This window comes from Microcebus murinus, chromosome 12 (assembly GCF_040939455.1).
Source record: "Microcebus murinus isolate Inina chromosome 12, M.murinus_Inina_mat1.0, whole genome shotgun sequence".
NCBI classification, from domain to species: Eukaryota; Metazoa; Chordata; class Mammalia; order Primates; family Cheirogaleidae; genus Microcebus; species Microcebus murinus.
Window position 1 is genome coordinate 589,683 of NC_134115.1, and position 12,535 is coordinate 602,217.

The following is a 12,535-nucleotide window of genomic DNA, read 5'->3' on the forward strand; positions in this document are numbered from 1 at the left end:
GTGACTTGTGCCCTGACTCTAACCCTAACCCTTACCCAGCCCCGTCTCCTCCTCGGCCCCTGCCTGACTGACTCCTTCCCGCCCGGCCTGTCACCTGTCACCGTCCTCTGCCCCTGCCTGACACGCTCCTCCCCGCCCGGGCCGTCACCGTCCTCGGCCCCTGCCTGACGGGGCTCCTCCGTCGCCTGGGCCTTCCAAGGGCTTGGTGTGGACGCTGGTTCCAGGACGCCCTCCCAGGAACCCGGTAGCAGGGCGGCCGCAGCGTCTCGCGCCACCCAACCGTCCGCCGGCCGGCGGCCGTCGCTAAGTGGCCTGCGGGGGACGTGCCCCCACTGTGGGGCGGGCGCCCAGCCTGGTGTCTTCTCTGAGGCCCCGTGGCTGCTTTTCCCCCCCCCGCAAGGGGAGAGCCGCGGAGGTGGGGACCGCCTCCTCGTGGGGACGTACACCCAGCTCTCCACGTCGGATTCCGGGGCTCTCTGTCCTGCCAGAAGGCCCAGCTGGCCTGCGGGTCCTTAGAGTGGCAAAAACATCCGAAAACTGAGATTGAGGGTCCGGTGGTTGTCTGCACTTTTGTGCTGGGCACCCCAGGGAGGCCCGGGGGCTGGCTGGACAACGCGGTCTGCTGGGCGGGGGGGGGGTTTGGAGGAGCAACTGATGCCCTTTGCACTTTGGGTAGCAAGTGTCTGAGGTGTCTCTGAGCCCTGCGCCATGTCGGGGGTGGGGGTGGGAGGTCGGGGGGGGGGTGGAGGAGCAGGAGGAGGAGGAGGTGGGAAGGGCCGTGGCCTGCAGTCGTGTTCCCGGGGTGGCTTCTTCCACAGGCTGCTTGGCCTGGGCTCCCTGCACCTGGGCCTTTGGAGGACTGGCCCTGTGCTTGCCAACGCTTCCCCTGCAGGGACCCAGAGCTGGGAGGTTGCATCTCTCAGCCCTGGGTCGGGCAGAGCCCCAGCGGGCCATGCCCACAACCTCTCTCAGCACGGGTCCCCCAGAAGGCTCCTTTGGGACCAGGATTCTCTTGCGGGTGACTCTTTAAGGTCTGGCCCCTGGATGGAGGGGCACCAGGAGTAGAGGAGCAGGAAGGGGAAGGGGTGGCCGTGCGAGGGGACACTTTCAGGCCAAGTCCCAGCTTCAGCCTGATCCTCCTGGGAACCCCGGGGTGTACGTCACACCTCCTGGTTGTCCCGCTCTGAGACAAGGAGCCGGGCTTCGCATTCCCCCAGCAGCCAGTCGTGGGCTGAGGACACCTGGGGCGTTGGGAACTCCCTGGCTTCTCCTTGGCTTAACATCTGGAGCTGCTTGTGAATCGTGCCGCCACACACACCCGAGTGCAGGTGTCTTCTGCACAGACTGCGGGCCTCGCTCTTCTGAATGCCGCTAGCTCGCCACCCACCCACGGGTGAACCTGGTCAGGGTACTTTCTCTCGGGGGCAGACTCTGATCCTGGCGGGCTACCGGTGTCTCTGTTTGCTCGTTTCTTTCTTCCATTTCGGGAAAGGCTTCCTTACTGGGTGTGGAAATCTCCTATGCCTTTCCTCGCCTATTCTGTCAGCTTTAAAATTCTCTTTCAGTTGCCACCCTCACAGATGGATTAGGAAACTCTTTCCGGTGCACTCATTAGTGAAATGACCTCAATGAAGCTGGAATCCAATATCTAATCGCCGATTTTTAGCGAGTCCACACGCCAGGGGGGTCGGGGTCCAATGCAGCCCCGGCCAGGCCCAGGCCCCTTGGAATGGGCCACAGGAGGACACAGAGGAGGGTCCCGGCCCCCACGGTCGCGTTGCCGGCAGTTCTCCAAGGGCTTGGGCGTTTTCCAGAGGTAGGAGATGGAGGGGACTGATTTCTTCAGCGCCCCACTAACCACGCCACCCCACCCATGGGACACATCCCAAGAGAGAGAGAGAGACGCCCCATACACTCGCTCCCCTCCCCCATGCGCTGTGCCCCAGCCCGGGCCCGGGGGAATAGGCGGCAGCCCACCCACAGGGTGGGGGGCGCAGCTGAAAGGGGTTGTCGGGGAGGGCGGCCCCTGCCTGGGGTCAAAGGGCGGGCGACCCGCGCGTGCGCAATCGGCGGCGGCGGCGGGGGCGGCCACGAGCTGGGGGTGGGCCAGGCGAGGAGAGGAAGGGGGCTGGAAGGTCTCCACCTTGGCGAGTCCAGCCGTGGAGGCGCATCTTGTGTGAGTGTGAGTGAGTGAGTGTGAGTGTGAGTGTGTGTGTGTGTGTGTGTGTGTGTATAGAGAGACAGCCCCCCACCCCGGCCCGCCGCTCCCTGCCCGCCCCGCCCCGCCCCGCCTGTCACCCCCGTCCCTCGGAGCCCGCCGGACCCGCCCGCCCGGTGCGGGTCAGCGCCGGCGCGGGGCCTGGGGCGGGAGGAGGCGGCGGGGAAGCGCAGAGAGGCTCGGCTTCTTGAGCGGGGCAGGGGCGCCCTCCGCCGTCTAGGGCCACACCACCCTGAACGCGCCCGATCTCGTCTGGTCTCGGAAGCTAAGCAGGGTCGGGCCTGGTTAGTACTTGGATGGGAGACCGCCTGGGAATACCGGGTGCCGTAGGCTTCTTTTTTTTTTTTTTTTTTTTTGCCTCTTGTTCTGTCCCCTCTCTGGGAGCGAGGCGGCGGCCCGGGGCGGGGGTCACCCCCACCCTCAGCGCCCGCCGCGGTGCCTGGCGCCCCAGCCCGCACCGTGGGGCCTCCTCTTGTCCCAAGCCGCGACACCGCCGTCACGCGGCAGCATGCGTGGCTTCTGGACTGTCAGGTCTCAGACCAAAGGTCTGCTCCGTGGGAACCGACACGCTGGAGGAAACCTTGAGAGTCTGAGAGGGGAGGGAGTTCCAGAAGAAGGCCAGGATGTCATTTTGAGGGAGTATGTGACCAGAACTCGTCCCGTTGCTTTTGGGGTTCTATGGGCTACACGTAGGAATCTTTGGTGGTGGCACCTGATGTTGGGGGATCCGGAGTCACACCCAGACCTGCCCCACAGGCCTCCTTTTACTTTTCTCTTCGGATTCATTATGTTTAAAAAGTGTCTCTTATCTCTATGATTGCATTTTCTTTTCTCTCTCTTTTCAAGCAGATGATGGGAGTCCAAGTATTAAGGTGACATGTGTTGCCCGTGCCCCCCTCCCCCCTGTGTTCTTATTCATTAACCTCTGATGTTGTTCCAGCGTATTGTGGGGGTACCAATGTTAAGGTCGGGTACGTTGCCCTCTCCCAGCCTCCCCCCTCGGGTCAGAGCCTCAAGTGCGCCCATCCCCCAGTCGGTGCGCACCCACCCCATTCCTAATGGAGGTGTATGCCCATCCCCTCCCCCCACCCGCCCGACACCCACCCGATGAAGGTGATTCCTCTGTGTCCACTTGGGTGTCCGTCGGTTCGTACCCATTTGCTGGTGAGCGCGAGCACGTGGTGCTCGTGTGTCCATTCTTGGGCTACCTGGCTTACTGGAACGGGTTCCAGCTCTGGCCAGGAGAACCACGAGAGGTGCCCTCTCACCGCTGCTCCTCCTAGCTGAATAGCACTCCGTGGTGTCCACGCGCCACATTTCATTTACGCACTCGTGGGTCGATGGGCACTCGGGTCGCTTCCAGGTCTTTGCGATTGTGACTTGTGCCCTGACTCTAACCCTAACCCTTACCCAGCCCCGTCTCCTCCTCGGCCCCTGCCTGACTGACTCCTTCCCGCCCGGCCTGTCACCTGTCACCGTCCTCTGCCCCTGCCTGACACGCTCCTCCCCGCCCGGGCCGTCACCGTCCTCGGCCCCTGCCTGACGGGGCTCCTCCGTCGCCTGGGCCTTCCAAGGGCTTGGTGTGGACGCTGGTTCCAGGACGCCCTCCCAGGAACCCGGTAGCAGGGCGGCCGCAGCGTCTCGCGCCACCCAACCGTCCGCCGGCCGGCGGCCGTCGCTAAGTGGCCTGCGGGGGACGTGCCCCCACTGTGGGGCGGGCGCCCAGCCTGGTGTCTTCTCTGAGGCCCCGTGGCTGCTTTTCCCCCCCCCGCAAGGGGAGAGCCGCGGAGGTGGGGACCGCCTCCTCGTGGGGACGTACACCCAGCTCTCCACGTCGGATTCCGGGGCTCTCTGTCCTGCCAGAAGGCCCAGCTGGCCTGCGGGTCCTTAGAGTGGCAAAAACATCCGAAAACTGAGATTGAGGGTCCGGTGGTTGTCTGCACTTTTGTGCTGGGCACCCCAGGGAGGCCCGGGGGCTGGCTGGACAACGCGGTCTGCTGGGCGGGGGGGGGGTTTGGAGGAGCAACTGATGCCCTTTGCACTTTGGGTAGCAAGTGTCTGAGGTGTCTCTGAGCCCTGCGCCATGTCGGGGGTGGGGGTGGGAGGTCGGGGGGGGGGTGGAGGAGCAGGAGGAGGAGGAGGTGGGAAGGGCCGTGGCCTGCAGTCGTGTTCCCGGGGTGGCTTCTTCCACAGGCTGCTTGGCCTGGGCTCCCTGCACCTGGGCCTTTGGAGGACTGGCCCTGTGCTTGCCAACGCTTCCCCTGCAGGGACCCAGAGCTGGGAGGTTGCATCTCTCAGCCCTGGGTCGGGCAGAGCCCCAGCGGGCCATGCCCACAACCTCTCTCAGCACGGGTCCCCCAGAAGGCTCCTTTGGGACCAGGATTCTCTTGCGGGTGACTCTTTAAGGTCTGGCCCCTGGATGGAGGGGCACCAGGAGTAGAGGAGCAGGAAGGGGAAGGGGTGGCCGTGCGAGGGGACACTTTCAGGCCAAGTCCCAGCTTCAGCCTGATCCTCCTGGGAACCCCGGGGTGTACGTCACACCTCCTGGTTGTCCCGCTCTGAGACAAGGAGCCGGGCTTCGCATTCCCCCAGCAGCCAGTCGTGGGCTGAGGACACCTGGGGCGTTGGGAACTCCCTGGCTTCTCCTTGGCTTAACATCTGGAGCTGCTTGTGAATCGTGCCGCCACACACACCCGAGTGCAGGTGTCTTCTGCACAGACTGCGGGCCTCGCTCTTCTGAATGCCGCTAGCTCGCCACCCACCCACGGGTGAACCTGGTCAGGGTACTTTCTCTCGGGGGCAGACTCTGATCCTGGCGGGCTACCGGTGTCTCTGTTTGCTCGTTTCTTTCTTCCATTTCGGGAAAGGCTTCCTTACTGGGTGTGGAAATCTCCTATGCCTTTCCTCGCCTATTCTGTCAGCTTTAAAATTCTCTTTCAGTTGCCACCCTCACAGATGGATTAGGAAACTCTTTCCGGTGCACTCATTAGTGAAATGACCTCAATGAAGCTGGAATCCAATATCTAATCGCCGATTTTTAGCGAGTCCACACGCCAGGGGGGTCGGGGTCCAATGCAGCCCCGGCCAGGCCCAGGCCCCTTGGAATGGGCCACAGGAGGACACAGAGGAGGGTCCCGGCCCCCACGGTCGCGTTGCCGGCAGTTCTCCAAGGGCTTGGGCGTTTTCCAGAGGTAGGAGATGGAGGGGACTGATTTCTTCAGCGCCCCACTAACCACGCCACCCCACCCATGGGACACATCCCAAGAGAGAGAGAGAGACGCCCCATACACTCGCTCCCCTCCCCCATGCGCTGTGCCCCAGCCCGGGCCCGGGGGAATAGGCGGCAGCCCACCCACAGGGTGGGGGGCGCAGCTGAAAGGGGTTGTCGGGGAGGGCGGCCCCTGCCTGGGGTCAAAGGGCGGGCGACCCGCGCGTGCGCAATCGGCGGCGGCGGCGGGGGCGGCCACGAGCTGGGGGTGGGCCAGGCGAGGAGAGGAAGGGGGCTGGAAGGTCTCCACCTTGGCGAGTCCAGCCGTGGAGGCGCATCTTGTGTGAGTGTGAGTGAGTGAGTGTGAGTGTGAGTGTGTGTGTGTGTGTGTGTGTGTGTATAGAGAGACAGCCCCCCACCCCGGCCCGCCGCTCCCTGCCCGCCCCGCCCCGCCCCGCCTGTCACCCCCGTCCCTCGGAGCCCGCCGGACCCGCCCGCCCGGTGCGGGTCAGCGCCGGCGCGGGGCCTGGGGCGGGAGGAGGCGGCGGGGAAGCGCAGAGAGGCTCGGCTTCTTGAGCGGGGCAGGGGCGCCCTCCGCCGTCTAGGGCCACACCACCCTGAACGCGCCCGATCTCGTCTGGTCTCGGAAGCTAAGCAGGGTCGGGCCTGGTTAGTACTTGGATGGGAGACCGCCTGGGAATACCGGGTGCCGTAGGCTTCTTTTTTTTTTTTTTTTTTTTTGCCTCTTGTTCTGTCCCCTCTCTGGGAGCGAGGCGGCGGCCCGGGGCGGGGGTCACCCCCACCCTCAGCGCCCGCCGCGGTGCCTGGCGCCCCAGCCCGCACCGTGGGGCCTCCTCTTGTCCCAAGCCGCGACACCGCCGTCACGCGGCAGCATGCGTGGCTTCTGGACTGTCAGGTCTCAGACCAAAGGTCTGCTCCGTGGGAACCGACACGCTGGAGGAAACCTTGAGAGTCTGAGAGGGGAGGGAGTTCCAGAAGAAGGCCAGGATGTCATTTTGAGGGAGTATGTGACCAGAACTCGTCCCGTTGCTTTTGGGGTTCTATGGGCTACACGTAGGAATCTTTGGTGGTGGCACCTGATGTTGGGGGATCCGGAGTCACACCCAGACCTGCCCCACAGGCCTCCTTTTACTTTTCTCTTCGGATTCATTATGTTTAAAAAGTGTCTCTTATCTCTATGATTGCATTTTCTTTTCTCTCTCTTTTCAAGCAGATGATGGGAGTCCAAGTATTAAGGTGACATGTGTTGCCCGTGCCCCCCTCCCCCCTGTGTTCTTATTCATTAACCTCTGATGTTGTTCCAGCGTATTGTGGGGGTACCAATGTTAAGGTCGGGTACGTTGCCCTCTCCCAGCCTCCCCCCTCGGGTCAGAGCCTCAAGTGCGCCCATCCCCCAGTCGGTGCGCACCCACCCCATTCCTAATGGAGGTGTATGCCCATCCCCTCCCCCCACCCGCCCGACACCCACCCGATGAAGGTGATTCCTCTGTGTCCACTTGGGTGTCCGTCGGTTCGTACCCATTTGCTGGTGAGCGCGAGCACGTGGTGCTCGTGTGTCCATTCTTGGGCTACCTGGCTTACTGGAACGGGTTCCAGCTCTGGCCAGGAGAACCACGAGAGGTGCCCTCTCACCGCTGCTCCTCCTAGCTGAATAGCACTCCGTGGTGTCCACGCGCCACATTTCATTTACGCACTCGTGGGTCGATGGGCACTCGGGTCGCTTCCAGGTCTTTGCGATTGTGACTTGTGCCCTGACTCTAACCCTAACCCTTACCCAGCCCCGTCTCCTCCTCGGCCCCTGCCTGACTGACTCCTTCCCGCCCGGCCTGTCACCTGTCACCGTCCTCTGCCCCTGCCTGACACGCTCCTCCCCGCCCGGGCCGTCACCGTCCTCGGCCCCTGCCTGACGGGGCTCCTCCGTCGCCTGGGCCTTCCAAGGGCTTGGTGTGGACGCTGGTTCCAGGACGCCCTCCCAGGAACCCGGTAGCAGGGCGGCCGCAGCGTCTCGCGCCACCCAACCGTCCGCCGGCCGGCGGCCGTCGCTAAGTGGCCTGCGGGGGACGTGCCCCCACTGTGGGGCGGGCGCCCAGCCTGGTGTCTTCTCTGAGGCCCCGTGGCTGCTTTTCCCCCCCCCGCAAGGGGAGAGCCGCGGAGGTGGGGACCGCCTCCTCGTGGGGACGTACACCCAGCTCTCCACGTCGGATTCCGGGGCTCTCTGTCCTGCCAGAAGGCCCAGCTGGCCTGCGGGTCCTTAGAGTGGCAAAAACATCCGAAAACTGAGATTGAGGGTCCGGTGGTTGTCTGCACTTTTGTGCTGGGCACCCCAGGGAGGCCCGGGGGCTGGCTGGACAACGCGGTCTGCTGGGCGGGTGGGGGGTTTGGAGGAGCAACTCATGCCCTTTGCACTTTGGGTAGCAAGTGTCTGAGGTGTCTCTGAGCCCTGCGCCATGTCGGGGGTGGGGGTGGGAGGTCGGGGAAGGGGTGGAGGAGCAGGAGGAGGAGGAGGAGGAGGAGGTGGGAAGGGCCGTGGCCTGCAGTCGTGTTCCCGGGGTGGCTTCTTCCACAGGCTGCTTGGCCTGGGCTCCCTGCACCTGGGCCTTTGGAGGACTGGCCCTGTGCTTGCCAACGCTTCCCCTGCAGGGACCCAGAGCTGGGAGGTTGCATCTCTCAGCCCTGGGTCGGGCAGAGCCCCAGCGGGCCATGCCCACAACCTCTCTCAGCACGGGTCCCCCAGAAGGCTCCTTTGGGACCAGGATTCTCTTGCGGGTGACTCTTTAAGGTCTGGCCCCTGGATGGAGGGGCACCAGGAGTAGAGGAGCAGGAAGGGGAAGGGGGTGGCCGTGCGAGGGGACACTTTGAGGCCAAGTCCCAGCTTCAGCCTGATCCTCCTGGGAACCCCGGGGTGTACGTCACACCTCCTGGTTGTCCCGCTCTGAGACAAGGAGCCGGGCTTCGCATTCCCCCAGCAGCCAGTCGTGGGCTGAGGACACCTGGGGCGTTGGGAACTCCCTGGCTTCTCCTTGGCTTAACATCTGGAGCTGCTTGTGAATCGTGCCGCCACACACACCCGAGTGCAGGTGTCTTCTGCACAGACTGCGGGCCTCGCTCTTCTGAATGCCGCTAGCTCGCCACCCACCCACGGGTGAACCTGGTCAGGGTACTTTCTCTCGGGGGCAGACTCTGATCCTGGCGGGCTACCGGTGTCTCTGTTTGCTCGTTTCTTTCTTCCATTTCGGGAAAGGCTTCCTTACTGGGTGTGGAAATCTCCTATGCCTTTCCTCGCCTATTCTGTCAGCTTTAAAATTCTCTTTCAGTTGCCACCCTCACAGATGGATTAGGAAACTCTTTCCGGTGCACTCATTAGTGAAATGACCTCAATGAAGCTGGAATCCAATATCTAATCGCCGATTTTTAGCGAGTCCACACGCCAGGGTGGTCGGGGTCCAATGCAGCCCCGGCCAGGCCCAGGCCCCTTGGACTGGGCCACAGGAGGACACAGAGGAGGGTCCCGGCCCCCACGGTCGCGTTGCCGGCAGTTCTCCAAGGGCTTGGGCGTTTTCCAGAGGTAGGAGATGGAGGGGACTGATTTCTTCAGCGCCCCACTAACCACGCCACCCCACCCATGGGACACATCCCAAGAGAGAGAGAGAGACGCCCCATACACTCGCTCCCCTCCCCCATGCGCTGTGCCCCAGCCCGGGCCCGGGGGAATAGGCGGCAGCCCACCCACAGGGTGGGGGGCGCAGCTGAAAGGGGTTGTCGGGGAGGGCGGCCCCTGCCTGGGGTCAAAGGGCGGGCGACCCGCGCGTGCGCAATCGGCGGCGGCGGCGGGGGCGGCCACGAGCTGGGGGTGGGCCAGGCGAGGAGAGGAAGGGGGCTGGAAGGTCTCCACCTTGGCGAGTCCAGCCGTGGAGGCGCATCTTGTGTGAGTGTGAGTGAGTGAGTGTGAGTGTGAGTGTGTGTGTGTGTGTGTGTGTGTGTGTATAGAGAGACAGCCCCCCACCCCGGCCCGCCGCTCCCTGCCCGCCCCGCCCCGCCCCGCCTGTCACCCCCGTCCCTCGGAGCCCGCCGGACCCGCCCGCCCGGTGCGGGTCAGCGCCGGCGCGGGGCCTGGGGCGGGAGGAGGCGGCGGGGAAGCGCAGAGAGGCTCGGCTTCTTGAGCGGGGCAGGGGCGCCCTCCGCCGTCTAGGGCCACACCACCCTGAACGCGCCCGATCTCGTCTGGTCTCGGAAGCTAAGCAGGGTCGGGCCTGGTTAGTACTTGGATGGGAGACCGCCTGGGAATACCGGGTGCCGTAGGCTTCTTTTTTTTTTTTTTTTTTTTGCCTCTTGTTCTGTCCCCTCTCTGGGAGCGAGGCGGCGGCCCGGGGCGGGGGTCACCCCCACCCTCAGCGCCCGCCGCGGTGCCTGGCGCCCCAGCCCGCACCGTGGGGCCTCCTCTTGTCCCAAGCCACGACACCGCCGTCACGCGGCAGCATGCGTGGCTTCTGGACTGTCAGGTCTCAGACCAAAGGTCTGCTCCGTGGGAACCGACACGCTGGAGGAAACCTTGAGAGTCTGAGAGGGGAGGGAGTTCCAGAAGAAGGCCAGGATGTCATTTTGAGGGAGTATGTGACCAGAACTCGTCCCGTTGCTTTTGGGGTTCTATGGGCTACACGTAGGAATCTTTGGTGGTGGCACCTGATGTTGGGGGATCCGGAGTCACACCCAGACCTGCCCCACAGGCCTCCTTTTACTTTTCTCTTCGGATTCATTATGTTTAAAAAGTGTCTCTTATCTCTATGATTGCATTTTCTTTTCTCTCTCTTTTCAAGCAGATGATGGGAGTCCAAGTATTAAGGTGACATGTGTTGCCCGTGCCCCCCTCCCCCCTGTGTTCTTATTCATTAACCTCTGATGTTGTTCCAGCGTATTGTGGGGGTACCAATGTTAAGGTCGGGTACGTTGCCCTCTCCCAGCCTCCCCCCTCGGGTCAGAGCCTCAAGTGCGCCCATCCCCCAGTCGGTGCGCACCCACCCCATTCCTAATGGAGGTGTATGCCCATCCCCTCCCCCCACCCGCCCGACACCCACCCGATGAAGGTGATTCCTCTGTGTCCACTTGGGTGTCCGTCGGTTCGTACCCATTTGCTGGTGAGCGCGAGCACGTGGTGCTCGTGTGTCCATTCTTGGGCTACCTGGCTTACTGGAACGGGTTCCAGCTCTGGCCAGGAGAACCACGAGAGGTGCCCTCTCACCGCTGCTCCTCCTAGCTGAATAGCACTCCGTGGTGTCCACGCGCCACATTTCATTTACGCACTCGTGGGTCGATGGGCACTCGGGTCGCTTCCAGGTCTTTGCGATTGTGACTTGTGCCCTGACTCTAACCCTAACCCTTACCCAGCCCCGTCTCCTCCTCGGCCCCTGCCTGACTGACTCCTTCCCGCCCGGCCTGTCACCTGTCACCGTCCTCTACCCCTGCCTGACACGCTCCTCCCCGCCCGGGCCGTCACCGTCCTCGGCCCCTGCCTGACGGGGCTCCTCCGTCGCCTGGGCCTTCCAAGGGCTTGGTGTGGACGCTGGTTCCAGGACGCCCTCCCAGGAACCCGGTAGCAGGGCGGCCGCAGCGTCTCGCGCCACCCAACCGTCCGCCGGCCGGCGGCCGTCGCTAAGTGGCCTGCGGGGGACGTGCTCCCACTGTGGGGCGGGCGCCCAGCCTGGTGTCTTCTCTGAGGCCCCGTGGCTGCTTTTCCCCCCCCGCAAGGGGAGAGCCGCGGAGGTGGGGACCGCCTCCTCGTGGGGACGTACACCCAGCTCTCCACGTCGGATTCCGGGGCTCTCTGTCCTGCCAGAAGGCCCAGCTGGCCTGCGGGTCCTTAGAGTGGCAAAAACATCCGAAAACTGAGATTGAGAGTCTGGTGGTTGTCTGCACTTTTGTGCTGGGCACCCCAGGGAGGCCCGGGGGCTGGCTGGACAACGCGGTCTGCTGGGCGGGGGGGGGGGGTTTGGAGGAGCAACTGATGCCCTTTGCACTTTGGGTAGCAAGTGTCTGAGGTGTCTCTGAGCCCTGCGCCATGTCGGGGGTGGGGGTGGGAGGTCGGGGGGGGGTGGAGGAGCAGGAGGAGGAGGAGGAGGAGGAGGTGGGTAGGGCCGTGGCCTGCAGTCGTGTTCCCGGGGTGGCTTCTTCCACAGGCTGCTTGGCCTGGGCTCCCTGCACCTGGGCCTTTGGAGGACTGGCCCTGTGCTTGCCAACGCTTCCCCTGCAGGGACCCAGAGCTGGGAGGTTGCATCTCTCAGCCCTGGGTCGGGCAGAGCCCCAGCGGGCCATGCCCACAACCTCTCTCAGCACGGGTCCCCCAGAAGGCTCCTTTGGGACCAGGATTCTCTTGCGGGTGACTCTTTAAGGTCTGGCCCCTGGATGGAGGGGCACCAGGAGTAGAGGAGCAGGAAGGGGAAGGGGGTGGCCGTGCGAGGGGACACTTTGAGGCCAAGTCCCAGCTTCAGCCTGATCCTCCTGGGAACCCCGGGGTGTACGTCACACCTCCTGGTTGTCCCGCTCTGAGACAAGGAGCCGGGCTTCGCATTCCCCCAGCAGCCAGTCGTGGGCTGAGGACACCTGGGGCGTTGGGAACTCCCTGGCTTCTCCTTGGCTTAACATCTGGAGCTGCTTGTGAATCGTGCCGCCACACACACCCAAGTGCAGGTGTCTTCTGCACAGACTGCGGGCCTCGCTCTTCTGAATGCCGCTAGCTCGCCACCCACCCACGGGTGAACCTGGTCAGGGTACTTTCTCTCGGGGGCAGACTCTGATCCCGGCGGGCTACCGGTGTCTCTGTTTGCTCGTTTCTTTCTTCCATTTCGGGAAAGGCTTCCTTACTGGGTGTGGAAATCTCCTATGCCTTTCCTCGCCTATTCTGTCAGCTTTAAAATTCTCTTTCAGTTGCCACCCTCACAGATGGATTAGGAAACTCTTTCCGGTGCACTCATTAGTGAAATGTCCTCAATGAAGCTGGAATCCAATATCTAATCGCCGATTTTTAGCGAGTCCACACGCCAGGGGGGTCGGGGTCCAATGCAGCCCCGGCCAGGCCCAGGCCCCTTGGACTGGGC

At 63.7% G+C, this 12,535-nt stretch overlaps 3 non-coding genes across 3 annotated transcripts; all 3 read left to right on the top strand.

The window, feature by feature from the left end:
• The first annotated feature begins 2,432 nt into the window (after positions 1-2,432).
• LOC142874768 (5S ribosomal RNA) lies at positions 2,433-2,551 on the top strand. Its single transcript, XR_012922397.1, has one exon. It is a non-coding gene; the product is annotated as a 5S ribosomal RNA (ribosomal RNA).
• Positions 2,552-6,025: 3,474 nt separating this feature from the next.
• Positions 6,026-6,144, top strand: LOC142874769 (5S ribosomal RNA). The gene has a single exon (XR_012922398.1). It is a non-coding gene; the product is annotated as a 5S ribosomal RNA (ribosomal RNA).
• Positions 6,145-9,630: 3,486 nt separating this feature from the next.
• On the top strand, positions 9,631-9,749 carry LOC142874770 (5S ribosomal RNA). Its single transcript, XR_012922399.1, has one exon. It is a non-coding gene; the product is annotated as a 5S ribosomal RNA (ribosomal RNA).
• The last annotated feature ends 2,786 nt before the right edge of the window (positions 9,750-12,535 follow it).